This window comes from Spermophilus citellus, assembly GCF_964194105.1.
Source record: "Spermophilus citellus genome assembly, chromosome: 7".
Taxonomy (NCBI): domain Eukaryota; kingdom Metazoa; phylum Chordata; class Mammalia; order Rodentia; family Sciuridae; genus Spermophilus; species Spermophilus citellus.
The window spans coordinates 17164800-17190858 of NC_138188.1; positions in this window are offsets into that span (position 1 = coordinate 17164800).

A 26059-nucleotide genomic window follows, 5' to 3' on the forward strand; every position below is an offset into this window, starting at 1 on the left:
ATCTCTATGGTTTGTTTCCTATTGATGTAGCCCTAAACAGAGACTGGCACAAATCACTTTAATGGAAAGGGGTTGCCAAGCTTCCAAAAAACTACGAGTTTCCTGAAATCTCAGCACACATTTTTTCACCCAATCTTAATGACACTTTCAGGTAATGATCAGTACCCCAATCCCACTTGGCTCAACAAATTTCATTTTCTAGGTGAAACCGTTCATTGGCAGTAACAGTTTTAATTTTTAGGTTTCACTCTGTTTTCTCCTATATGGATACATATAGTTGGAACTCTAAATCAAACACGGTTTGTCCTAGCTATTTGAAACTTGACACAATACATTAGTTCCAAGTCTATCTCTATGGTTTGTTTCCTATTGATGTAGCCCTAAGCAGAGACTGGCGCAAATCACTTTCATGGAAATGGGTTGCCAAGCATCCAAAAAACTACGAGTTTCGTGAAATCTGTGCACACATTTTTTCACCCAATTTTGATGACACTTTCAGGTAATGATCAGTACCCCAATCCCACTTGGCTCACCAAATTTTGTTCTTCATTGGTTAAACCGTTCGTTGGCAGTAACAGTTTTAATTTTTAGGTTTCACTCTGTTTTCACCTATATGGATACATGGAGTTGGAACTCTAAATCAAACACGGTTTGTCCTAGCTCTTTGAAACTTGACACAATCAAGTAGTTCCAAGTTCTATCTCTAAGGTTTGTTTCCTATTGATGTAGCCCTAAGCAGAGACTGGCGCAAATCACTTTCATGGAAAGGGGTTGCCAAGCTTCCAAAAAACTACGAGTTTCGTGAAATCAGAGCACACATTTTTTCACCCAATCTTCATGACACTTTCAGGTAATGATCAGTACCCCAATCCCACTTGGCTCACCAAATTTCATTCTTCTAGGTTAAACCTTTCGTTGGCAGTAACAGTTTTAATGTTTAGGTTTCACTCTGTTTTCTCCTATATGGATACATGGAGTTGGAACTCTAAATCAAACACAGTTTGTGCTAGCTCTTTGAAACTTGACACAATCAAGTAGTTCCAAGTTCTATCTCTAAGGTTTGTTTCCTATTGATGTAGCCCTAAGCAGAGACTGGCGCAAATCACTTTCATGGAAAGGGGTTGCCAAGCTTCCAATAAACTACGAGTTTCCTGAAATTTCAGCACACATTTTTTCACCCAATCTTGATGACACTTTCAGGTAATGATCAGTACCCCAATCCCACTTGGCTCACCAAATTTCGTTCTTCTAGGTTAAACCCTTCTTTGTCAGTAACAGTTTTAATTTTCAGGTTCACTCTGTTTTCTAATATATGGATACATGGAGTTGGAACTCTAAATCAAACACGGTTTGTGCTAGCTTTTTGAAACTTGACACAATAAAGTAGTTCCAAGTTCTACCTCTATGGTTTGTTTCCTATTGATGTAGCCCTAAGCAGAGACTGGCGCAAATCACTTTCATGGAAAGGGGTTGCCAAGCTTCCTAAAAACTACCAGTTTCCTGAAATCTGAGCACACAATTTTTCACCCAAACTTGATGACACTTTCAGGTAATGATCTGTACCCCAATCCCACTTGGCTCACCAAATTTTGTTCTTCTAGGTTAAACCCTTCGTTGGCATTAACAGTTTTAATTTTTAGGTTTCACTCTGTTTTCTCCTTTATGGATTCTTGTAGTTGGAACTCTATATCAAACACGGTTTGTGCTAGCTCTTTGAAACTTGACATAATCAAATAGTTCCAAGTTCTATCTCTATGGTTTGTTTCCTATTGATGTAGCCCTAAGCAAAGACTGGCGCAAATCACTTTCATGGAAAGGGGTTGCCAAGCTTCCAAAAAACTACGAGTTTCGTGAAATCTGAGCACAGATTTTTTCACCCAATCTTCATGACACTTTCAGGTAATGATCAGTACCCCAATCCCACTTGGCTCACCAAATTTAGTTCTTCTAGTTTAAACCCTTGGTTGGCAATAACAGTTTTAATTTTTAGGTTTCACTCTGTTTTCTCCTATATGGATACATGTAGTTGGAACTCTAAATCAAACACGGTTTGTGCTAGCTCTTTGAAACTTGACACAATACATTAGTTCCAAGTTATATCTCTATGGTTTGTTTCCTACTGATGTAGCCCTAAGCAGAGACTGGCGCAAATCACTTTCATGGAAAAGGGTTGCAAAGCTTCCAAAAAACTACGAGTTTCCTGAAATCTCAGCACACATTTTTTCACCCTATCTTGATGACACTTTCAGGTAATGATCAGTACCCCAATCCCATTTGGCTCACCAAATTTCGTTCTTCTAGGTTAAACCGTTCGTTGGCAGTAACAGTTGAAATTTTTAGGTTTCACTCTGTTTTCTCCTATATGGATACATGTAGTTGGAACTCTAAATCAAACACGGTTTGCGCTAGCTCTTTGAAACTTGGCACAATAAAGTAGTTCCAAGTTCTATCTGTATGGTTTGTTTCCTATTGATTCAGCCCTAAGCAGAGACTGGCACAAATCACTTTCATGGAAAGGTGTTGCCAAGCTTCCAAAAAACTACGAGTTTCGTGAAAACTGAGCACAGATTTTTTCACCCAATCTTCATAACACTTTCAGGTAATGATCAGTACCCCAATCCCACTTGGCTCACCAAATTTAGTTCTTCTAGGTTAAACCCTTCGTTGGCAGTAACAGTTTTAATTTTTAGGTTTACTCTGTTTTCTCCTATATGGATACATATAGTTGGAACTCTAAATCAAACACGGTTTGCGCTAGCTCTTTGAAACTTGGCACAATAAAGTAGTTCCAAGTTCTATCTGTATGGTTTGTTTCCTATTGATTCAGCCCTAAGCAGAGACTGGCGCAAATCACTTTCATGGAAAGGGGTTGCCAAGCTTCCAAAAAACTACGAGTTTCGTGAAATCTGAGCACAGATTTTTTCACCCAATCTTCATGACACTTTCAGGTAATGATCAGTACCCCAATCCCACTTGGCTCACCAAATTTAGTTCTTCTAGGTTAAACCCTTCGTTGGCAGTAACAGTTTTAATTTTTAGGTTTCACTCTGTTTTCTCCTATATGGATACATGTAGTTGGAACTCTAAATAAAACACGGTTTGTGCTAGCTCTTTGAAACTTGACACAATACATTAGTTCCAAGTTATATCTCTATGGTTTGTTTCCTATTGATGTAGCCCTAAGCAAAGACTGGCGCAAATCACTTTCATGGAAAGGGGTTGCCAAGCTTCCAAAAAACTACGAGTTTCGTGAAATCTGAGCACAGATTTTTTCACCCAATCTTCATGACACTTTCAGGTAATGATCAGTACCCCAATCCCACTTGGCTCACCAAATTTAGTTCTTCTAGTTTAAACCCTTGGTTGGCAGTAACAGTTTTAATTTTTAGGTTTCACTCTGTTTTCTCCTATATGGATACATGTAGTTGGAACTCTAAATCAAACACGGTTTGTGCTAGCTCTTTGAAACTTGACACAATACATTAGTTCCAAGTTATATCTCTATGGTTTGTTTCCTATTGATGTAGTCCTAAGCAGAGACTGGCGCAAATCACTTTCATGGAAAAGGGTTGCAAAGCTTCCAAAAAACTACGAGTTTCCTGAAATCTCAGCACATATTTTTTCACCCTATCTTGATGACACTTTCAGGTAATGATCAGTACCCCAATTCCATTTGGCTCACCAAATTTCGTTCTTCTAGGTTAAACCGTTCGTTGGCAGTAACAGTTGAAATTTTTAGTTTTCACTCTGTTTTCTCCTATATGGATACATGTATTTGGAACTCTAAATCAAACACGGTTTGCGCTAGCTCTTTGAAACTTGGCACAATAAAGTAGTTCCAAGTTCTATCTGTATGGTTTGTTTCCTATTGATTCAGCCCTAAGCAGAGACTGGCGCAAATCACTTTCATGGAAAGGGGTTGCCAAGCTTCCAAAAAACTACGAGTTTCGTGAAATCTGAGCACAGATTTTTTAACCCAATCTTCATGACACTTTCAGGTAATGATCAGTACCCCAATCCCACTTGGCTCACCAAATTTCGTTCTTCTAGGTTAAACAGTTCGTTGGCAGTAACAGTTTTAATTTTTAGCTTTCACTCTGTTTTCTCCTATATGGATACATGGAGTTGGAACTCTAAATTAAACACGGTTTGTGCTAGCTCTTTGAAACTTGACACAATCAAGTAGTTCCAAGTTCTATCTCTATGGTTTGTTTCCTATTGATGTAGCCCTAAGCAGAGACTGGCGCAAATCACTTTCATGGAAAGGGGTTGCAAAGCTTCCAAAAAACTACGAGTTTCCTGAAATCTGAGCACACATTTTTTCACCCAAAATGGATGACACTTTCAGGTAAAGATCAGGACCCCAATGCCACTTGGCTCACTAAATTTCATTCTTCTAGGTTAAACCATTCGTTGGCAGTAACAGTTGAAATTTTAAGGTTTCTCTCTGTTTTCTCCTATATGGATACATGTAGTTGGAACTCTAAATCAAACACGGTTTGCGCTAGTTCTTTGAAACTTGGCACAATAATGTAGTTCCAAGTTCTATCTCTATGGTGTGTTTCCTATTGATGTCGCCCTAAGCAGAGACTGGCGCAAATCACTTTCATGGAAAGGGGTTGCAAAGCTTCCAAAAAACTACGAGTTTCCTGAAATCTCAGCACACATTTTTTCACCCTATCTTGATGACACTTTCAGGTAATGATCAGTACCCCAATCCCACTTGGCTCACCAAATTTAGTTCTTCTAGGTTAAACCGTTCGTTGGCAGTAACAGTTGAAATTTTTAGGTTTCACTCTGTTTTCTCCTATATGGATACATGTAGTTGGAAATCTAAATCAAACACGGTTTGCGCTAGCTCTTTGAAACTTGGCACAATAAAGTTGTTCCAAGTTCTATCTGTATGGTTTGTTTCCTATTGATTCAGCCCTAAGCAGAGACAGGCGCAAATCACTTTCATTGAAAGGGGTTGCAAAGCTTCCAAAAAACTACGAGTTTCTTGAAATCTGAGCACACATTTTTTCACCCAATATTGATGACACTTTCAGGTAAAGATCAGGACCCCAATGCCACTTGGCTCACTAAATTTCATTCTTCTAGGTTAAACCATTCGTTGGCAGTAACAGTTTTAATATTTAGATTTCACTCTGTTTTCTCCTATATGGATACATGTAGTTGGAACTCTAAATCAAACACGGTTTGTGCTAGCTCTTTGAAACTTGACACAATACATTAGTTCCAAGTTATATCTCTATGGTTTGTTTCCTATTGATGTAGCCCTAAGCAGAGACTGGCGCAAATCACTTTCATGGAAAGGGTTGCCAAGCTTCCAAAAAACTACGAGTTTCGAGAAATCTGAGCACACATTTTTTCACCCAATCTTCATGACACTTTCACGTAATGATCAGTACCCCAAACCCACTTGGCTCACCAAATTTCGTTCTTCTACGTTAAACCGTTCGTTGGCAGTAACAGTTTTTATTTTTAGGTTTCACTCTGTTTTCTCCTATATGGATACATGTAGTTGGAACTATAAATCAAACACGGTTTGTCCTAGCTCCTTGAAACTTAACACAATACATTAGTTCCAAGTTCTATCTCTATGGTTTGTTTCCTATTGATGTAGCCCTAAGCAGAGACTGGCGCAAATCACTTTGATGGAAAGGTGTTGCCATGCTTCCAAAAAACTACAAGTTTCGTGAAATCTGAGCACACATTTTTTCACCCAATATTCATGACACTTTCAGGTAATGATCAGTACCCCAATCCCACTTGACTCACCAAATTTCGTTCTTCTAGGTTAAACCGTTCATTGGCAGTAACAGTTTATATTTTAGGTTTCACTCTGTTTTCTCCTATATGGATACATGGATTTGGAACTCTAAATCAAACACGGTTTGTGCTAGCTGTTTAAAACTTGGCACAATAAAGTAGTTCCAAGTTCTATCTCTATGGTTTGTTTCCTATTGATGTAGCCCTAAGCAGAGACTGGCGCAAATCACTTTCATGGAAAGGGGTTGCCATGCTTCCAAAAAACTACAAGTTTCGTGAAATCTGAGCACACATTTTTTCACCCAATATTCATGACACTTTCAGGTAATGATCAGTACGCCAATCCCACTTGACTCACCAAATTTCGTTCTTCTAGGTTAAACCGTTCATTGGCAGTAACAGTTTATATTTTAGGTTTCACTCTGTTTTCTCCTATATGGATACATGCATTTGGAACTCTAAATCAAACACGGTTTGTGCTAGCTCTTTGAAACGTGGCACAATAAAGTATTTGCAAGTTCTATCTCTCTTGTTTGTTTTTTATTGATGTAGCCCTAAGCAGAGACTGGCACAAATCACTTTCAAGGAAAGGGGTTCCCAAGCTTCCAAAAAACTACGATTTTCCTGAAATCTCAGCACATATTTTTTCACCCAATCTTCATGACACTTTCAGGTAATGATCAGTACCCCAATCCCACTTGGCTCACCAAATTTCGTTTTTCTAGGTTAAACCGTTCGTTGGCAGTAACAGTTTTAAATTTTAGGTTTCACTCTGTTTTCTCATATATGGATACATGTATTTGGAACTCTAAATCAAACACAGTTTGTGCTAGCTCTTTGAAACTTGACACAATAAAGTAGTTCCAAGTTCTATCTCTGGTGTTTGTTTCCTATTGATGTAGCCCTAAGCAGAGACTGGCACAAATCACTTTCATGAAAAGGGGTTGCCTAGCTTCCAAAAATCTACGAGTTTCCTGAAATCTCAGCACACAGTTTTTCACCCAATCTTCATGACACTTTCAGGTAATGATCAGTACCCCAATCCCACTTAGCTCACCAAATTTCGTTCTTCTAGGTTAAACCGTTCGTTGGCAGTAACAGTTTTAATTTTTAGGTTTCACTCTGTTTTCTCCTATATGGATACATGTAGTTGGAACTCTAAATCAAACACGGTTTGTTCTGGCTCTTTGAAACTTGACACAATACATTAGTTCCAAGTTCTATCTCTATGGTTTGTTTCCTACTGATGTAGCCCTAAGCAGAGACTGGCGCAAATCACTTTCATGGAAAGGGGTTGCCAAGCTTCCAAAAAACTACGAGTTTCCTGAAATACCAGCACACATTTTTTCACCCTATCTTGATGACACTTTCAGGTAATGATCAGTTCCCCAGTCCCATTAGGCTCACCAAATTTCGTTCTTCTAGGTTAAACCGTTCGTTGGCAGTAACAGTTTTAATTTTTAGGTTTCACTCTGTTTTCTCCTATATCAATACATGTAGTTGGAACTCTAAATCAAACACGGTTTTTGCTAGCTCTTTGAAACTTGACACAATCAAGTAGTTCCAAGTTCTATCTCTATGGTTTGTTTCCCATTGATGTAGCCCTAAGCAGACACTGGCGCAAATCACTTTCATGGAAAGGGGTTGCCAAGCTTCCTAAAAACTACCAGTTTCCAGAAATCTGAGCACACAATTTTTCACCCAATCTTGATGACACTTTCAGGTAATGATCTGTACCCCAATCCCACTTGGCTCACCAAATTTTGTTCTTCTAGGTTAAACCCTTCGTTGGCATTAACAGTTTTAATTTTTAGGTTTCACTCTGTTTTCTCCTTTATGGATTCTTGTAGTTGGAACTCTAAATCAAACACGGTTTGTGCTAGCTCTTTGAAACTTGACATAATCAAGTAGTTCCAAGTTCTATCTCTATGGTTTGTTTCCTATTGATGTAGCCCTAAGCAAAGACTGGCACAAATCACTTTCATGGAAAGGGGTTGCCAAGCTTCCAAAAAACTACGAGTTTCATGAAATCTGAGCACAGATTTTTTCACCCAATCTTCATGACACTTTTAGGTAATGATCAGTACCCCAATCCCACTTGGCTCACTAAATTTAGTTCTTCTAGTTTAAACCCTTGGTTGGCAGTAACAGTTTTAATTTTTAGGTTTCACTCTGTTTTCTCCTATATGGATACATGTAGTTGGAACTCTAAATCAAACACGGTTTGTTCTGGCTCTTTGAAACTTGACACAATACATTAGTTCCAAATTCTATCTCTATGGTTTGTTTCCTACTGATGTAGCCCTAAGCAGAGACTGGCGCAAATCACTTTCATGGAAAGGGGTTGCCAAGCTTCCAAAAAACTACGAGTTTCCTGAAATACCAGCACACATTTTTTCACCCTATCTTGATGACACTTTCAGGTAATGATCAGTACCCCAATCCCATTTGGCTCACCAAATTTCGTTCTTCTATGTTAAACCGTTCGTTGGCAGTAACAGTTGAAATTTTTAGGTTTCTCTCTGTTTTCTCCTATATGGATACATGTAGTTGGAACTCTAAATCAAACACGGTTTGTGCTAGCTCTTTGAAACTTGGCACAATAATGTAGTTCCAAGTTCTATCTCTATGGTTTGTTTCCTATTGTTTCAGCCCTAAGCAGAGACTGGTGCAAATCACTTTCATGGAAAGGGGTTGCAAAGCTTCCAAAAAACTACGAGTTTCGTGAAATATGAGCACACATTTTTTCAGCCAATATTGATGACACTTTCAGGTAAAGATCAGGACCCCAATGCCACTTGGCTCACTAAATTTCATTCTTCTAGGTTAAACCGTTCGTTGGCAGTAACAGTTTTAATTTTTAGGTTTCACTCTGTTTTCTCCTATATGGATACATGTAGTTGGAACTCTAAATCAAACACGGTTTGTGCTAGCTCTTTGAAACTTGACACAATACATTAGTTCCAAGTTATATCTCTATGGTTTGTTTCCTATTGATGTAGCCCTAAGCAGAGACTGGCGCAAATCACTTTCATGGAAAAGGGTTGCAAAGCTTCCAAAATCTACGAGTTTCCTGAAATCTCAGCACACATTTTTTCACCCTATCTTGATGACACTTTCAGGTAATGATCAGTACCCCAATCCCATTTGGCTCACCAAATTTCGTTCTTCTAGGTTAAACCGTTCGTTGGCAGTAACAGTTGAAATTTTTAGGTTTCACTCTGTTTTCTCCTATATGGATACATGTAGTTGGAACTCTAAATCAAACACGGTTTGCGCTAGCTCTTTGAAACTTGGCACAATAAAGTAGTTCCAAGTTCTATCTGTATGGTTTGTTTCCTATTGATTCAGCCCTAAGCAGAGACTGGCGCCAATCACTTTCATTGAAAGGGGTTGCAAAGCTTCCAAAAAACTACGAGTTTCTTGAAATCTGAGCACACATTTTTTCACCCAATATTGATGACATTTTCAGGTAAAGATCAGGACCCCAATGCCACTTGGCTCACTAAATTTCATTCTTCTAGGTTAAACCATTCGTTGGCAGTAACAGTTGAAATTTTTAGGTTTCTCTCTGTTTTCTCCTATATGGATACATGTAGTTGGAACTCTAAATCAAACACGGTTGGCGCTAGCTCTTTGAAACTTGGCACAATAATGTAGTTCCAAGTTCTATCTCTATGGTGTGTTTCCTATTGATGTAGCCCTAAGCAGAGACTGGCGCAAATCACTTTCATGGAAAGGGGTTGCAAAGCTTCCAAAAAACTACGAGTTTCCTGAAATCTCAGCACATTTTTTTTCACCCTATCTTGATGACACTTTCAGGTAATGATCAGTACCCCAATCCCATTTGGCTCACCAAATTTCGTTCTTCTAGGTTAAACCGTTCGTTGGCAGTAACAGTTGAAATTTTTAGGTTTCACTCTGTTTTCTCCTATATGGATACATGTAGTTGGAACTCTAAATCAAACACGGTTTGCGCTAGCTCTTTGAAACTCGGCACAATAAAGTAGTTCCAAGTTCTATCTGTATGGTTTGTTTCCTATTGATTCAGCCCTAAGCAGAGACAGGCGCAAATCACTTTCATTGAAAGGGGTTGCAAAGCTTCCAAAAAACTACGAGTTTCTTGAAATCTGAGCACACATTTTTTCACCCAATATTGATGACACTTTCAGGTAAAGATCAGGACCCCAATGCCACTTGGCTCACTAAATTTCATTCTTCTAGGTTAAACCATTCGTTGGCAGTAACAGTTTTAATATTTAGGTTTCACTCTGTTTTCTCCTATATGGATACATGTAGTTGGAACTCTAAATCAAACACGGTTTGTCCTAGCTCTTTGAAACTTGACACAATACATTAGTTCCAAGTTCTATCTCTATGGTTTGTTTCCTATTGATGTAGCCCTAAGCAGAGACTGGCGCAAATCACTTTCATGGAAAGGGTTGCCAAGCTTCCAAAAAACTACGAGTTTCGAGAAATCTGAGCACACATTTTTTCACCCAATCTTCATGACACTTTCACGTAATGATCAGTACCCCAAACCCACTTGGCTAACCAAATTTAGTTCTTCCAGGTTAAACCGTTCGTTGGCAGTAACAGTTTTAATTTTTAGGTTTCACTCTGTTTTCGCCTATACGGATACATGAAGTTGGAACTCTAAATCAAACACGGTTTGTGCTAGCTCTTTGAAACATGACACAATCAAGTAGTTCCAAGTTCTATCTCTATGGTTTGTTTCCTATTGATGTAGCCCTAAGTAGAGACTGGCGCAAATCACTTTCATGGAAATGGGTTGCCAAGCTTCCAAAAAACTACGAGTTTCGTGAAATCTGAGCACACATTTTTCACCCAATCTTCATGACACTTTCATGTAATGATCAGTACCCCAATCCCCCTGGCTCACCAAATTTCGTTCTTCTAGGTTAAACCGTTCGTTGGCAGTAACAGTTTTAATTTTTAGGTTTAACTCTGTTTTCTCCTATATGGATACATGGATTTGGAACTCTAAATCAAACACGGTTTGTGCTAGCTGTTTAAAACTTGGCACAATAAAGTAGTTCCAAGTTCTATCTCTATGGTTTGTTTCCTATTGATGTAGCCCTAAGCAGAGACTGGCGCAAATCACTTTCATGGAAAGGGGTTGCCATGCTTCCAAAAAACTACAAGTTTCGTGAAATCTGAGCACACATTTTTTCACCCAATACTCATGACACTTTCAGGTAATGATCAGTACCCCAATCCCACTTGGCTCACCAAATTTCGTTCTTCTACCTTAAACCGTTCGTTGGAAGTAACAGTTTTTATTTTTAGGTTTCACTCTGTTTTCTCCTATATGGATACATGTAGTTGGAACTATAAATCAAACACGGTTTGTCCTAGCTCTTTGAAACTTAACACAATACATTAGTTCCAAGTTCTATCTCTATGGTTTGTTTCCTATTGATGTAGCACTAAGCAGAGACTGGCGCAAATCACTTTCATGGAAAGGGGTTGCCAAGCTTCCAAAAAACTACGAGTTTCGTGAAATCTGAGCACACATTTTTTCACCCAATTTTGATAACACTTTCAGGTAATGATCAGTACCCCAATCCCATTTGGCTCACCAAATTTCGTTCTTCTAGGTTAAACCGTTCGTTGGCAGTAACAGTTTTAAATTTAGGTTTCACTCTGTTTTCTCCTATATGGATACATGGAGTTGGAACTCTAAATCAAACACGGTTTGTGCTAGCTCTTTAAAACTTGGCAAAATAAAGTAGTTCCAAGTTCTATCTCTATGGTTTGTTTCCTATTGATGTAGCGTAAGCAGAGACTGGCACAAATCACTTTCATGGAAAGGGGTTGCCAAGCTTCCAAAAAACTACGAGTTTCGTGAAATCTGAGCACACATTTTTTCACCCAATTTTGATGACACTTTCAGGTAATGATCTGTACCCCAATCCCACTTGGCTCACTAAATTTCGTTCTTCATTGGTTAAACCGTTCGTTGGCAGTAACAGTTTTAATTTTTAGGTTTCACTCTGTTTTCTCCTAGATGGATACATGGAGTTGGAACTCTAAATCAAACACGGTTTGTGCTAGCTCTTTAAAACTTGGCAAAATAAAGTAGTTCCAAGTTCTATCTCTATGGTTTGTTTCCTATTGATGTAGCCCTAAGCAGAGACTGGCACAAATCACTTTAATGGAAAGGGGTTGCCAAGCTTTCAAAAAACTACGAGTTTCGTGAAATCTGAGCACACATTTTTTCACCCAATCTTCATGGCAATTTCAGGTAATGATCAGTACCCCAATCCCACTTGACTCACCAAATTTCGTTCTTCTAGGTTAAACAGTTCATTGGCAGTAACAGTTTATATTTTAGGTTTTACTCTGTTTTCTCCTATATGGATACATGCATTTGGAACTCTAAATCAAACACGGTTTGTGCTAGCTCTTTGAAACTTGGCACAATAAAGTATTTGCAAGTTCTATCTCTCTGGTTTGTTTCCTATTGATGTAGCCCTAAGCAGAGACTGGCACAAATCACTTTCAAGGAAAGGGGTTCCCAAGCTTCCAAAAAACTACGATTTTCCTGAAATCTCAGCACACATTTTTTCACCCAATCTTCATGACACTTTCAGGTAATGATCAGTACCCCAATCCCACTTGGCTCACCAAATTTCGTTCTTCTAGGTTAAACCGTTCGTTGGCAGTAACAGTTTTAAATTTTAGGTTTCACTCTGTTTTCTCCTATATGGATACATGTATTTGGAACTCTAAATCAAACACAGTTTGTGCTAGCTCTTTGAAACTTGACACAATTTAGTAGTTCCAAGTTCTATCTCTGGGGTTTGTTTCCCATTGACGTAGCCCTAAGCAGACACTGGCGCAAATCACTTTCATGGAAAGGGGTTGCCAAGCTTCCAAAAAACTACGAGTTTCCTGAAATCTCAGCACACATTTTTTCACCCAATCTTGATGACACTTTCAGGTAATGATCAGTACACCAATCCCACTTGGCTCTCCAAATTTTGTGCTTCTAGGTTAAACCGTTCGTTGGCAGTAACAGTTTTAATTTTTAGGTTTCACTCTGTGTTCTCCTATATGGATACATGGAGTTGGAACTCTAAATCAAACACGGTTTGTGCTAGCTCTTTAAAACTTGGCACAATAAAGTAGTTCCAAGTTCTATCTCTATGGTTTGTTTCCTATTGATGTAGCCCTAAGCAGAGACTGGCGCAAATCACTTTTATGGAAAGGGGTTGCCATGCTTCCAAAAAACTACGAGTTTCGTGAAATCTGAGCACACATTTTTTCACCCAATCTTCATGACACTTTCAGGTAATGATCAGTACCCCAATCCCACTTGGCTCACCAAATTTCGTTTTTCTAGGTTAAACCGTTCGTTGGCATAACAGTTTTAAATTTTAGGTTTCACTCTGTTTTCTCCTATATGGATACATGTATTTGGAACTCTAAATCAAACACAGTTTGTGCTAGCTCTTTGAAACTTGACACAATAAAGTAGTTCCAAGTTCTATCTCTGGGGTTTGTTTCCCATTGATGTAGCCCTAAGCAGACACTGGCGCAAATCACTTTCATGGAAAGGGGTTGCCAAGCTTCCAAAAAACTACGAGTTTCCTGAAATCTCAGCACACATTTTTTCACCCAATCTTGATGACACTTTCAGGTAATGATCAGTACACCAATCCCACTTGGCTCTCCAAATTTTGTTCTTCTAGGTTAAACCGTTCGTTGGCAGTAACAGTTTTAATTTTTAGGTTTCACTCTGTGTTCTCTTATATGGATACATGGAGTTGGAACTCTAAATCAAACACGGTTTGTGCTAGCTCTTTAAAACTTGGCACAATAAAGTAGTTCCAAGTTCTATCTCTATGGTTTGTTTCCTTTTGATGTAGCCCTAAGCAGAGACTGGCGCAAATCACTTTCATGGAAAGGGGTTGCCAAGCTTCCAAAAAATTACGAGTTTCGTGAAATCTGAGCACACATTTTTTCACCCAATTTTGATGACACTTTCAGGTAATGATCAGTACCCCAATCCCACTTGGCTCACGAAATTTCGTTCTTCATTGGTTAAACCGTTCATTGGCAGTAACAGTTTTAATTTTTAGGTTTCACTCTGTTTTCTCATATATGGATACATGGAGTTGGAACTCTAAATCAAACACGGTTTGTGCTAGCTCTTTAAAACTTGGCAAAATAAAGAAGTTCCAAGTTCTATCTCTATGGTTTGTTTCCTATTGATGTAGCCCTAAGCAGAGACTGGCACAAATCACTTTAATGGAAAAAGGTTGCCAAGCTTCCAAAAAACTAAGAGTTTCGTGACATCTGAGCACACATTTTTTCACCCAATCTTCATGACACTTTCAGGTAATGATCAGTACCGCAATTCCACTTGGCACACCAAATTTCATTCTTCTAGGTTAAACCGTTCATTGGCAGTAACAGTTTTAATTTTTAGGTTTCAATCTGTTTTCTCCTATATGGATACATATAGTTGGAACTCTAATTCAAACACGGTTTGTCCTAGCTCTTTGAAACTTGACACAATACATTAGTTCCAAGTTCTATCTCTATGGTTTGTTTCCTATTGATGTAGCCCTAAGCAGAGACTGGCGCAAATCACTTTCATGGAAAGGGGTTGACAAGCTTCCAAAAAACTACGAGTTTCTTCAAATCTGAGCACACATTTTTTCACCCAAACTTGATGACACTTTCAGGTAATGATCAGTACCCCAATCCCACTTAGCTTACCAAATTTCATTCTTCTAGGTTAAACCCTTCGTTGGCAATAACAGTTTTAATTTTTAGGTTTCACTCTCTTTTCTCCTATATGGATACATGGAGTTGGAACTCTAAATAAAACACAGTTTGTGCTAGCTCTTTGAAACTTGACACAATCAAGTAGTACCACGTTCTATCTTTATGGTTTGTTTCCTATTGATGTAGCCCTAAGCAGAGACTGGCGCAAATCCCTTTCATGGAAAGGGGTCGACAAGCTTCCAAAAAACTACGAGTTTCCTGAAATCTCAGCACACATTTTTTCACCCAATCTTCATGACACTTTCAGGTAATGATCAGTACCCCAATCCCACTTGGCTCACCAAATTTCGTTGTTCTAGGTTAAACCGTTCGTTGGCAGTAACAGTTTTAATTTTTAGGTTTCACTCTGTTTTCTCCTATATGGATACATGGAGTTGGAACTCTAAATCAAACACGGTTTGTTCTGGCTCTTTGAAACTTGATACAATACATTAGTTCCAAGTTCTATCTCTATGGTTTGTTTCCTACTGATGTAGCCCTAAGCAGAGACTGGCGAAAATCACTTTCATGGAAAGGGGTTGCCAAGCTTCCAAAAAACTACGAGTTTCGTGAAATCTGAGCACACATTTTTTTACCCAATTTTGATGACACTTTCAGGTAATGATCAGTACCCCAATCCCACTTGGCTCACGAAATTTCGTTCTTCTAGTTTAAACCGTTCGTTGGCAGTAACAGTTTTAATTTTTAGGTTTCACTCTGTTTTCTCCTATATGGATACATGGAGTTGGAACTCTAAATCAAACACGGTTTGTGCTAGCTCTTTAAAACTTGGCCAAATAAAGTAACTCCAAATTCTATCTCTATGGTTTGTTTCCTATTGATGTAGCCCTAAGCAGAGACTGGCACAAATCACTTTAATGGAAAGGGGTTGCCAAGATTCCAAAAAACTACGAGTTTCGTGACATCTGAGCACACATTTTTTCACCCAAACTTCATGACACTTTCAGGTAATGATCAGTACCCCAATCCCACTTGGCTCACCAAATTTCATTCTTCATTGGTTAAACCGTTCATTGGCAGTAACAGTTTTAATTTTTAGGTTTCACTCTGTTTTCTCCCATATGGATACATGTAGTTGGAACTCTAAATCAAACACGGTTTGTTCTGGCTCTTTGAAACTTGACACAATATATTAGTTCCAAGTTCTATCTCTATGGTTTGTTTCCTACTGATGTAGCAATAAGCAGAGACTGGCGCAAATCACTTTCATAGAAAGGGGTTGCCAAGCTTCCAAAAAACTACGAGTTTCCTGAAATCCCAGCACACATTTTTTCACCCAATCTTCATGACACTTTCAGGTAATGATCAGTACCCCAATCCCACTTGGCTCACGAAATTTCGTTCTTCATTGGTTAAACCGTTCGTTGGCAGTAACAGCTTTAATTTTTATGTTTCACTCTGTTTTCTCCTATATGGATACATGGAGTTGGAACTCTAAATCAAACACGGTTTGTCCTAGCTCTTTGAAACTTGACACAATACATTAGTTCCAAGTTCTATCCCTATGGTTTGTTTCCTATTGATGTATCCCTAAGCAGAGACTGGCGCAAATCACTTTCATGGAAAGGGGTTGCCAAGCTTCCAAAAATCTACGAGTTTCCTGAAATCTGAGCACACATTTTTTCACCCAATTTTGATGACACTTTCAGGTAATGATCAGTACCCCAATCCCACTTGGCTCACCAAATTTCGTTCTTCATTGGTTAAACCGTTCGTTGGCAGTAACAGTTTTAATTTTTAGGTTTCACTCTGTTTTCTCCTATATGAATACATGGAGTTGGAACTCTAAATCAAACACAGTTTGTGCTAGCTCTTTGAAACTTGACACAATCAAGTAGTTCCAAGTTCTATCACTACGGTTTGTTTCCTATTGATGTAGCCCTAAGCAGAGACTGGCACAAATCACTTTCATGGAAAGGGGTTGCCAAGCTTCCAAAAAATACGAGTTTCCTGAAATTTCAGCACACATTTTTTCACCCAATCTTGATGACACTTTCAGGTAATGATCAGTACACCAATCCCACTTGACTCACCAAATTTCGTTCTTCTAGGTTAAACCGTTCATTGGCAGTAACAGTTTATATTTTAGGTTTCACTCTGTTTTCTCCTATATGGATACATGGATTTGGAAACCTAAATCAAACACGGTTTGTGCTAGCTCTTTGAAACTTGGCACAATAAAGTAGTTGCAAATTCTATCTCTATGGTTGGTTTCCTATTGATGTAGCCCTAAGCAGAGACTGGCGCAAATTACTTTCATGGAAAGGGGTTGCCAAGCTTCCAAAAAACTACGAGTTTCGTGACATCTGAGCACACATTTTTTCACCCAATTTTGATGACACTTTCAGGTAATGATCAGTACCCCAATCCCACTTGGCTCACCAAATTTCGTTCTCCATTGTTTAAACCGTTCGTTGGCAGTAACAGCTTTAATTTTTATGTTTCACTCTGTTTTCTCCTATATGGATACATGTATTTGGAACTCTAAATCAAACACAGTTTGTGCTAGCTCTTTGAAACTTGACACAATAAAGTAGTTCCAAGTTCTATCTCTATGGTTTGTTTCCTATTGATGTATCCCTAAGCAGAGACTGGCGCAAATCACTTTCATGGAAAGGGGTTGCCAAGCTTCCAAAAAAATACGAGTTTCGTGAAATCTGAGCACACATTTTTTCACCCAATTTTGATGACACTTTCAGGTAATGATCAGTACCCCAATCCCACTTGGCTCACCAAATTTCGTTCTTCATTGGTTAAACCGTTCGTTGGCAGTAACAGTTTTAATTTTTAGGTTTCACTCTGTTTTCTCCTATATGATTACATGGAGTTGGAACTCTAAATCAAACACAGTTTGTGCTAGCTCTTTGAAACTTGACACAATCAAGTAGTTGCAAGTTCTATCACTACGGTTTGTTTCCTATTGATGTAGCCCTAAGCAGAGACTGGCGCAAATCACTTTCATGGAAAGGGGTTGCCAAGCTTCCAAAAAACTACGAGTTTCCTGAAATTTCAGCACACATTTTTTCACCCAATTTTGATGACACTTTCAGGTAATGATCAGTACCCCAATCCCACTTGGCTCACCAAATTTCGTTCTTCATTGGTTAAACCGTTCGTTGGCAGTAACAGTTTTAATTTTTAGGTTTCACTCTGTTTTCTCCTATATGAATACATGGAGTTGGAACTCTAAATCAAACACAGTTTGTGCTAGCTCTTTGAAACTTGACATAATCAAGTAGTTCCAAGTTCTATCACTACGGTTTGTTTCCTATTGATTTAGCCCTAAGCAGAGACTGGCGCAAATCACTTTCATGGAAAGGGGTTGCCAAGCTTCCAAAAAACTACGAGTTTCCTGAAATTTCAGCACACATTTTTTCACCCAATCTTGATGACACTTTCAGGTAATGATCAGTACACCAATCCCACTTGACTCACCTAATTTCGTTCTTCTAGGTTAAAACGTTCATTGGCAGTAACAGTTTATATTTTAGGATATACTCTATTTTCTCCTATATCGATACATGTAGTTGGAACTCTAAATCAAACACAGTTTGTCCTAGCTCTTTGAAACTTGACACAATAAAGTAGTTGCAAATTCTATCTCTACGGTTGGTTTCCTATTGATGTAGCCCTAAGCAGAGACTGGCGCAAATCACTTTCATGGAAAGGGGTTGCCAAGCTTCCAAAAAACTACGAGTTTCATGAAATCTGAGCACACATTTTTTCACCCAATCTTCGTGACAATTTCAGGTAATGATCAGTACCCCAATCCCAATTGGCTCACCAAATTTCGTTTTTCTAGGTTAAACCGTTCGTTGGCAGTAACAGTTTTAAATTTTAGGTTTCACTCTGTTTTCTCCTATATAGATACATGTATTTGGAACTCTAAATCAAACACAGTTTGTGCTAGCTCTTTGAAACTTGACACAATAAAGTAGTTCCAAGTTCTATCTCTGGGGTTTGTTTCCTATTGATGTAGCCCTAAGCAGAGACTGACACAAATCACTTTCATGAAAAGGGGTTGACAAGCTTCCAAAAATCTACGAGTTTCCTGAAATCCCAGCACACATTTTTTCACCCAATCTTCATGACACCTTCAGGTAATGATCAGTACACCAATCCCACTTGACTCACCAAATTTCGTTCTTCTAGGTTAAAACGTTCATTGGCAGTAACAGTTTATATTTTAGGATTCACTCTATTTTCTCCTATATCGATACATGTAGTTGGAACTCTAAATCAAACACAGTTTGTGCTAGCTCTTTGAAACTTGCCACAATAAAGTAGTTGCAAATTCTATCTCTACGGTTGGTTTCCTATTGATGTAGCCCTAAGCAGAGACTGGCGCAAATCACTTTCATGGAAAGGGGTTGCCAAGCTTCCAAAAAACTACGAGTTTCATGAAATCTGATCACACATTTTTTCACCCAATCTTCGTGACAATTTCAGGTAATGATCAGTACCCCAATCCCAATTGGCTCACCAAATTTCGTTTTTCTAGGTTAAACCGTTCGTTGGCAGTAACAGTTTTAAATTTTAGGTTTCATTCTGTTTTCTCCTATATAGATACATGTATTTGGAACTCTAAATCAAACAAAGTTTGTGCTAGCTCTTTGAAACTTGACACAATAAAGTAGTTCCAAGTTCTATCTCTGGGGTTTGTTTCCTATTGATGTAGCCCTAAGCAGAGACTGACACAAATCACTTTCATGAAAAGGGGTTGACAAGCTTCCAAAAATCTACGAGTTTCCTGAAATCCCAGCACACATTTTTTCACCCAATCTTCATGACACCTTCAGGTAATGATCAGTACCCAATCCCACTTGGCTCACCAAATTTCGTTCTTCTAGTTTAAACCGTTCGTTGGCAGTAACAGTTTATATTTTAGGATTCACTCTGTTTTCTCCTATATGTATACATATAGTTGGAACTCTAAATCAAACACGGTTTGTCCTAGCTCTTTAAAACTTGGCAAAATAAAGTAGTTCCATGTTCTATCTCTATTGTTTGTTTCCTATTGATGTAGCCCTAAGCAGAGACTGGCACAAATCACTTTTATGGAAAGGGGTTGCCAAGCTTCCAAAAAACTACGAGTTTCGTGAAATCTGAGCACACATTTTTTCACCCAATCTTCATGACACTTTCAGGTAATGATCAGTACCCGAATCCCACTTGGCTCACCAAATTTCGTTTTTCTAGGTTAAAAAGTTTGTTGGCAGTAAGAGTTTTAATTTTTAGGTTTCACTCTGTTTTCTCCTATATGGATACACGGAGTTGGAACTCTAAATCAAACATGGTTTGTCCGAGCTCTTTAAAACTTGGCACAATAAAGTAGTTCTAAGTTCTATCTCTGTGGATTGTTTCCTATTGTTGTAGACCTAAGCAGAGACTGGCACAAATCACTTTCATTGAAAGGGGTTGCCATGCTTCCAAAAAACTACGAGTTTTGTGAAATCTCAGCACACATTTTTTCACACAATCGTCATGACACATTCAGGTAATGATCAGTACCCCAATCCCACTTGGCTCACCAAATTTTGTTCTTCTATGTTAAACCATTCGTTGGCAGTAACAGTTTTAATTTTTAGGTTTCACTCTGTTTTCTCCTATATGGATACATGTATTTGGAACTCTAAATCAAACACTGTTTGTGCTAGCTCTTTGAAACTTGACACAATCAAGTAGTTCCAAGTTCTATCTCTATGGTTTGTTTCCTATTGATGTAGCCCTAAGCAGAGACTGGCGCAAATCACTTTCATGGAAAGGCGTTGCCAAGCTTCCAAAAAACTAGGAGTTTCGTGAAATCTGAGCACCCATTTTTTCACCCAATCTTGATGACACCTTCAGGTAATGATCAGTACCCCAATCCCAATTGGCTCACCAAATTTTGTTCTTCTGGGTTAAACCGTTCGTTGGCAGTAACACTTTTAATTTTTAGGTTTCACTCGGTTTTCTCCTATATGGATACATGGAGTTGGAACTCTAAATCAAACACTGTTTGTGCTAGCTCTTTAAAACTTGCACAATAAATTAGTTCCAAGTTCTATGTCTATGTTTTGTTTCCTATTGATGTAGCCCTAAGCAGAGACTGGCGCAAATCACTTTCATGGAAAGGGGTTGCCAAGCTTCCAAAAAACTACGAGTTTCGTGAAATCTGAGCACACATTTTTTCACCCAATCTTGATGACACTTTCAGGTAATGATCAGTACCCCAATCCCACTTGGCTCACCAAATTTCGTTCTTCATTGGTTAAATCGTTCGTTGGCGGTAACATTTTTAATTTTTAGGTTTCACTCTGTTTTCTCCTATATGGATACATGGAGTTGGAACTCTAAATCAAACACGGTTTGTCCTAGCTCTTTGAAACTTGACACAATACATTAGTTCCAAGTTCTATCTCTATGGTTTGTTTCATATTGATGTATCCCTAAGCAGAGACTGGCGCAAATCACTTTCATGGAAAGGGGTTGCCAAGCTTCCAAAAAACTACGAGTTTCGTGAAATCTGAGCACACATTTTTTCACCCAATTTTGATGACACTTTCAGGTAATGATCAGTACCCCAATCCCACTTGGCTCACCAAATTTCGTTTTTAATTGGTTAAACCGTTCGTTGGCAGGAACAGTTTTAATTTTTAGGTTTGACGCTGTTCTCTCCTATATGGATACATGGATTTGGAACTCTAAATCAAACACGGTTTTTCCTAGCTCTTTGAAACTTGACACAATACATTAGTTCCAATTTCTATCTCTATGGTTTGTTTCCTATTGATGTAGCCCTAAACAGAGACTGGCGCAAATCACTTTCATGGAAAGGGGTTGCCAAGCTTCCAAAAAACTACGAGTTTCATGAAATCTGAGCACACATTTTTTCACCCAATTTTGATGACACTTTCAGGTAATGATCAGTACCCCAATCCCACTTGGCTCACGAAATTTCGTTCTTCTAGGTTAAACCGTTCGTTGGCAGTAACAGTTTTAATTTTTAGGTTTCACTCTGTTTTCTCCTATATGGATACATGTAGTTGGAACTCTAAATCAAACACGGTTTGTGCTAGCTCTTTAAAACTTGGCAAAATAAAGTAGTTCCAAGTTCTATCTCTATGGTTTGTTTCCTATTGATGTAGCCCTAAGCAGAGACTGGCACAAATCACTTTAACGGAAAGGGGTTGCCAAGCTTCCAAAAAACTACGGGTTTCGTGAAATCTGAGCACACATTTTTTCACCCAATCTTCATGACACTTTCAGGTAATGATCAGTACCGCAATCCCACTTGGCTCACCAAATTTCATTCTTCTAGGTTAAACCGTTCATTGGCAGTAACAGTTTTAATTTTTAGGTTTCACTCTGTTTTCTCCTATATGGATACATATATTTGGAACTCTAAATCAAACACGGTTTGTCCTAGCTCTTTGAAACTTGACACAATACATTAGTTCCAAGTTCTATCTCTATGATTTGTTTCCTATTGATGTAGCCCTAAGCAGAGACTGGCGCAAATCACTTTCATGGAAAGGGGTTGCCAAGCTTCCAAAAAACTACGAGTTTCGTGAAATCTGAGCACACATTTTTTCACCCAATCTTGATGACACATTCAGGTAATGATCAGTACCCCAATCCCACTTGGCTCACCAAATTTCGTTCTTCATTGGTTAAACCGTTCGTTGGCGGTAACAGTTTTAATTTTTAGGTTTCACTCTGTTTTCTCCTATATGGATACATGGAGTTGGAATTCTAAATCAAAGACGGTTTGTCCTAGCTCTTTGAAACTTGACACAATACATTAGTTCCAAGTTCTATCTCTATGGTTTGTTTCCTATTGATGTATCCCTAAGCAGAGACTGGCGCAAATCACTTTCATGGAAAGGGGTTGCCAAGCTTCCAAAAAACTAAGAGTTTCGTGAAATCTGAGCACACATTTTTTCACCCAATTTTGATGACACTTTCAGGTAATGATCAGTACCCCAATCCCACTTGGCTCACCAAATTTCGTTCTTCATTGGTTAAACCGTTCGTTGGCAGTAACAGTTTTAATTTTTAGGTTTCACTCTGTTTTCTCCTATATGGATACATGGAGTTGGAACTCTAAATCAAACACGGTTTGTGCTAGCTCTTTAAAACTGGGCAAAATAAAGTAGTTCCAAGTTCTATCTCTATGGTTTTTTTCCTATTTATGTAGCCCTAAGCAGAGACTGGCACAAATCACTTTAATGGAAAGGGGTTGCCAAGCTTCCAAAAAACTACGAGTTTCGTGAAATCTGAGCACACAATTTTTCACCCAATTTTGATGACAGTTTCAGGTAATGATCAGTACCCCAATCCCACTTGGCTCACCAAATTTCGTTCTTCATTGGTTAAACCGTTCGTTGGCAGTAACAGTTTTAATTTTTAGGTTTCACTCTATTTTCTCCTATATGGATACATGGAGTTGGAACTCTAAATCAAACACGGTTTGTGCTAGCTCTTTGAAACTTGGAACAATAAAGTAGTTCCAAGTTCTATCTCTACGGTTTGTTTCCTATTGATGTAGCCCTAAGCAGAGACTGGCACAAATCGCTTTCATGGAAAGGGGTTGCCAAGCTTCCAAAAAACTACGAGTTTCGTGAAATCTGAGCACACATTTTTTCACCCAATCTTGATGACACTTTCAGGTAATGATCAGTACCCCAATCCCACTTGGCTCACCAAATTTCGTTCCTCTAGGTTAAACCATTCGTTGGCAGTAACAGTTTTAATTTTTAGGTTTCACTCGGTTTTCTCCTGTATGGATATATGGAGTTGGAACTCTGAATCAAACACGGTTTGTGCTAGCTCTTTAAAACTTGGCAAAATAAAGTAGTTATAAGTTCTATCTCTATGGTTTGTTTCCTTTTGATGTAGCCCTAAGCAGAGACTGGCGCAAATCACTTTCATGGAAAGGGGTTGCCATGCTTCCAAAAAACTATGAGTCTCGTGAAATCTGAGCACACATTTTTTCACCCAATCTTCATGACACTATCAGGTAATGATCAGTACCCCAATCACACTTGGCTCACCAAATTTCGTTCTTCTAGGTTAAACCGTTCGTTGGCAGTAACAGTTTTTATTTTTAGGTTTCACGCTGTTTTCTCCTATATGGATACATGTAGTTGGAACTCTAAATCAAACACGGTTTGTCCTAGCTCTTTGAAACTTGACACAATACATTAGTTCCAAGTTCTATCTCTATGGTTTGTTTCCTATTGATGTAGCCCTAAACAGAGACTTGCGCAAATCACTTTCATGAAAAGGGTTTGCCAAGCTTCCAAAAAACTACGAGTTTCGTGAAATCTGAGCACACATTTTTTAACCCAATCTTGATGACACTTTCAGGTCATGATCAGTACCCCAATCCCACTTGGCTCACTATATTTCGTTCTTCTAGGTTAAACCGTTCATTGGCAGTAACAGTTTTAATTTTTAGGTTTCACTCTGTTTTCTCCTATATGGATACATGGAGTTGGAACTCTAAATCAAACAAGGTTTGTGCTAGCTCTTTGAAACTTGGCACAATAAAGTAGTTCCAAGTTCTATCTCTATGGTTTGTTTCCTATTGATGTAGCCCTAAGCAGAGACTGGCACAAATCACTTTCAAGGAAAGGGGTTCCCAAGCTTCCAAAAAACTACGAGTTTCCTGAAATCTGAGCACACATTTTTTCACCCAATCTTCATGACACTTTCAGGTTATGATCAGTACCCCAATCCCACTTGGCTCACCAATATTGTTCTTCTAGGTTAAACAGTTCGTTGGCAGTAACAGTTTTCATTTTTAGGTTTCACTCTGTTTTCTCCTATATTGATACATGTAGTTGGAACTCTAAATCAAACACGGTTTGTGCTAGCTCTTTGAAACTTGACACAATAAAGTAGTTCCAAGTTCTATCTCTATGTTTTTTTCCTATTGATGTAGCCCTAAGCAGAGACTGGCGCAAATCACTTTCATGGAAAGGGGTTGCCAAGCTTCCAAAAAACTACGAGTTTCGTGAAATCTGATCACACATTTTTTCACCCAATCTTCATGACACTTTCAGGTAAAGATCAGTACCCCAATCCCACTTGGCTCACCAAATTTCGTTCTTCTAGGTTAAACCATTCGTTGGCAGTAACAGTTTTAAATTTTAGGTTTCACTCTGTTTTCTCCTATATGGATACATGTAGTTGGAACTCTAAATCAAACACGGTTTGACCTAGCTCTTTGAAACTTGACACAATACATTAGTTCCAAGTTCTATCTCTATGGTTTGTTTCCTATTGATGTAGCACTAAGCAGAGACTGGCGCAAATCACTTTCATTGAAAGGGGTTGCCAAGCTACTAAAAAACTACGAGTTTCCTGAAATCTCAGCACAAATTTTTTCACCCAATCTTGATGAGACTTTCAGGTAATGATCAGTACCCCAATCCCATTTGTCTCACCAAATTTCGTTCTTCTAGGTTAAACCGTTCGTTTGCAGTAACAGTTTTAATTTTTAGATTTCACTCTGTTTTCTCCTATATGGATACATGTAGTTGGAACTCTAAATCAAACACGGTTGGTGCTAGCTCTTTGAAACTTGACACAATCAAGTAGTTCCAAGTTCTATCTCTATGGTTGGTTTCCTATTGATGTAGCCCTAAGCAGAGACTGGCGCAAATCACTTTCAGGGAAAGGGGTTGCCAAGCTTCCAAAAAACTACGAGTTTCGTGAAATCTGAGCACACATTTTTTCACCCAATCTTGATGACACTTTCAGGTAAAGATCAGGACCCCAATGCCACTTGGCTCACTATATTTCGTTCTTCTAGATTAAACCGTTCGTTGGCAGTAACAGTTTTAATTTTTAGGTTTCACTCTGTTTTCTCATATATGGATACATGGAGTTGGAACTCTAAATCAAAGAAGGTTTGTGCTAGCTCTTTGAAACTTGGCACAATAAAGTAGTTCCAAGTTCTATCTCTATGGTTTGTTTCCTATTGATGTAGCCCTAAGCAGAGACTGGCACAAATCACTTTCAAGGAAAGGGGTTCCCAAGCTTCCAAAAACTACGAGTTTCCTGAAATCTCAGCACACATTTTTTCACCCAATCTTCATGACACTTTCAGGTAATGATCAGTTCCCCAATCCCATTAGGCTCACCAAATTTCGTTCTTCTAGGTTAAACCGTTCGTTGGCAGTAGCAGTTTTAATTTTTAGGTTTCACTCTGTTTTCTCCTATATGGATACATGTAGTTGGAACTCTAAATCAAACACGGTTTGTGCTAGCTCTTTGAAACTTGACACAATCAAGTAGTTCCAAGTTCTATCTCTATGGTTTGTTTCCCATTGATGTAGCCCTAAGCAGACCCTGGCGCAAATCTCTTTCATGGAAAGGGGTTGCCAAGCTTCCAAAAACTACGAGTTTCCTGAAATCTCAGCACACATTTTTTCACACAATCGTCATGACACTTTCAGGTAATGATCAGTACCCCAAT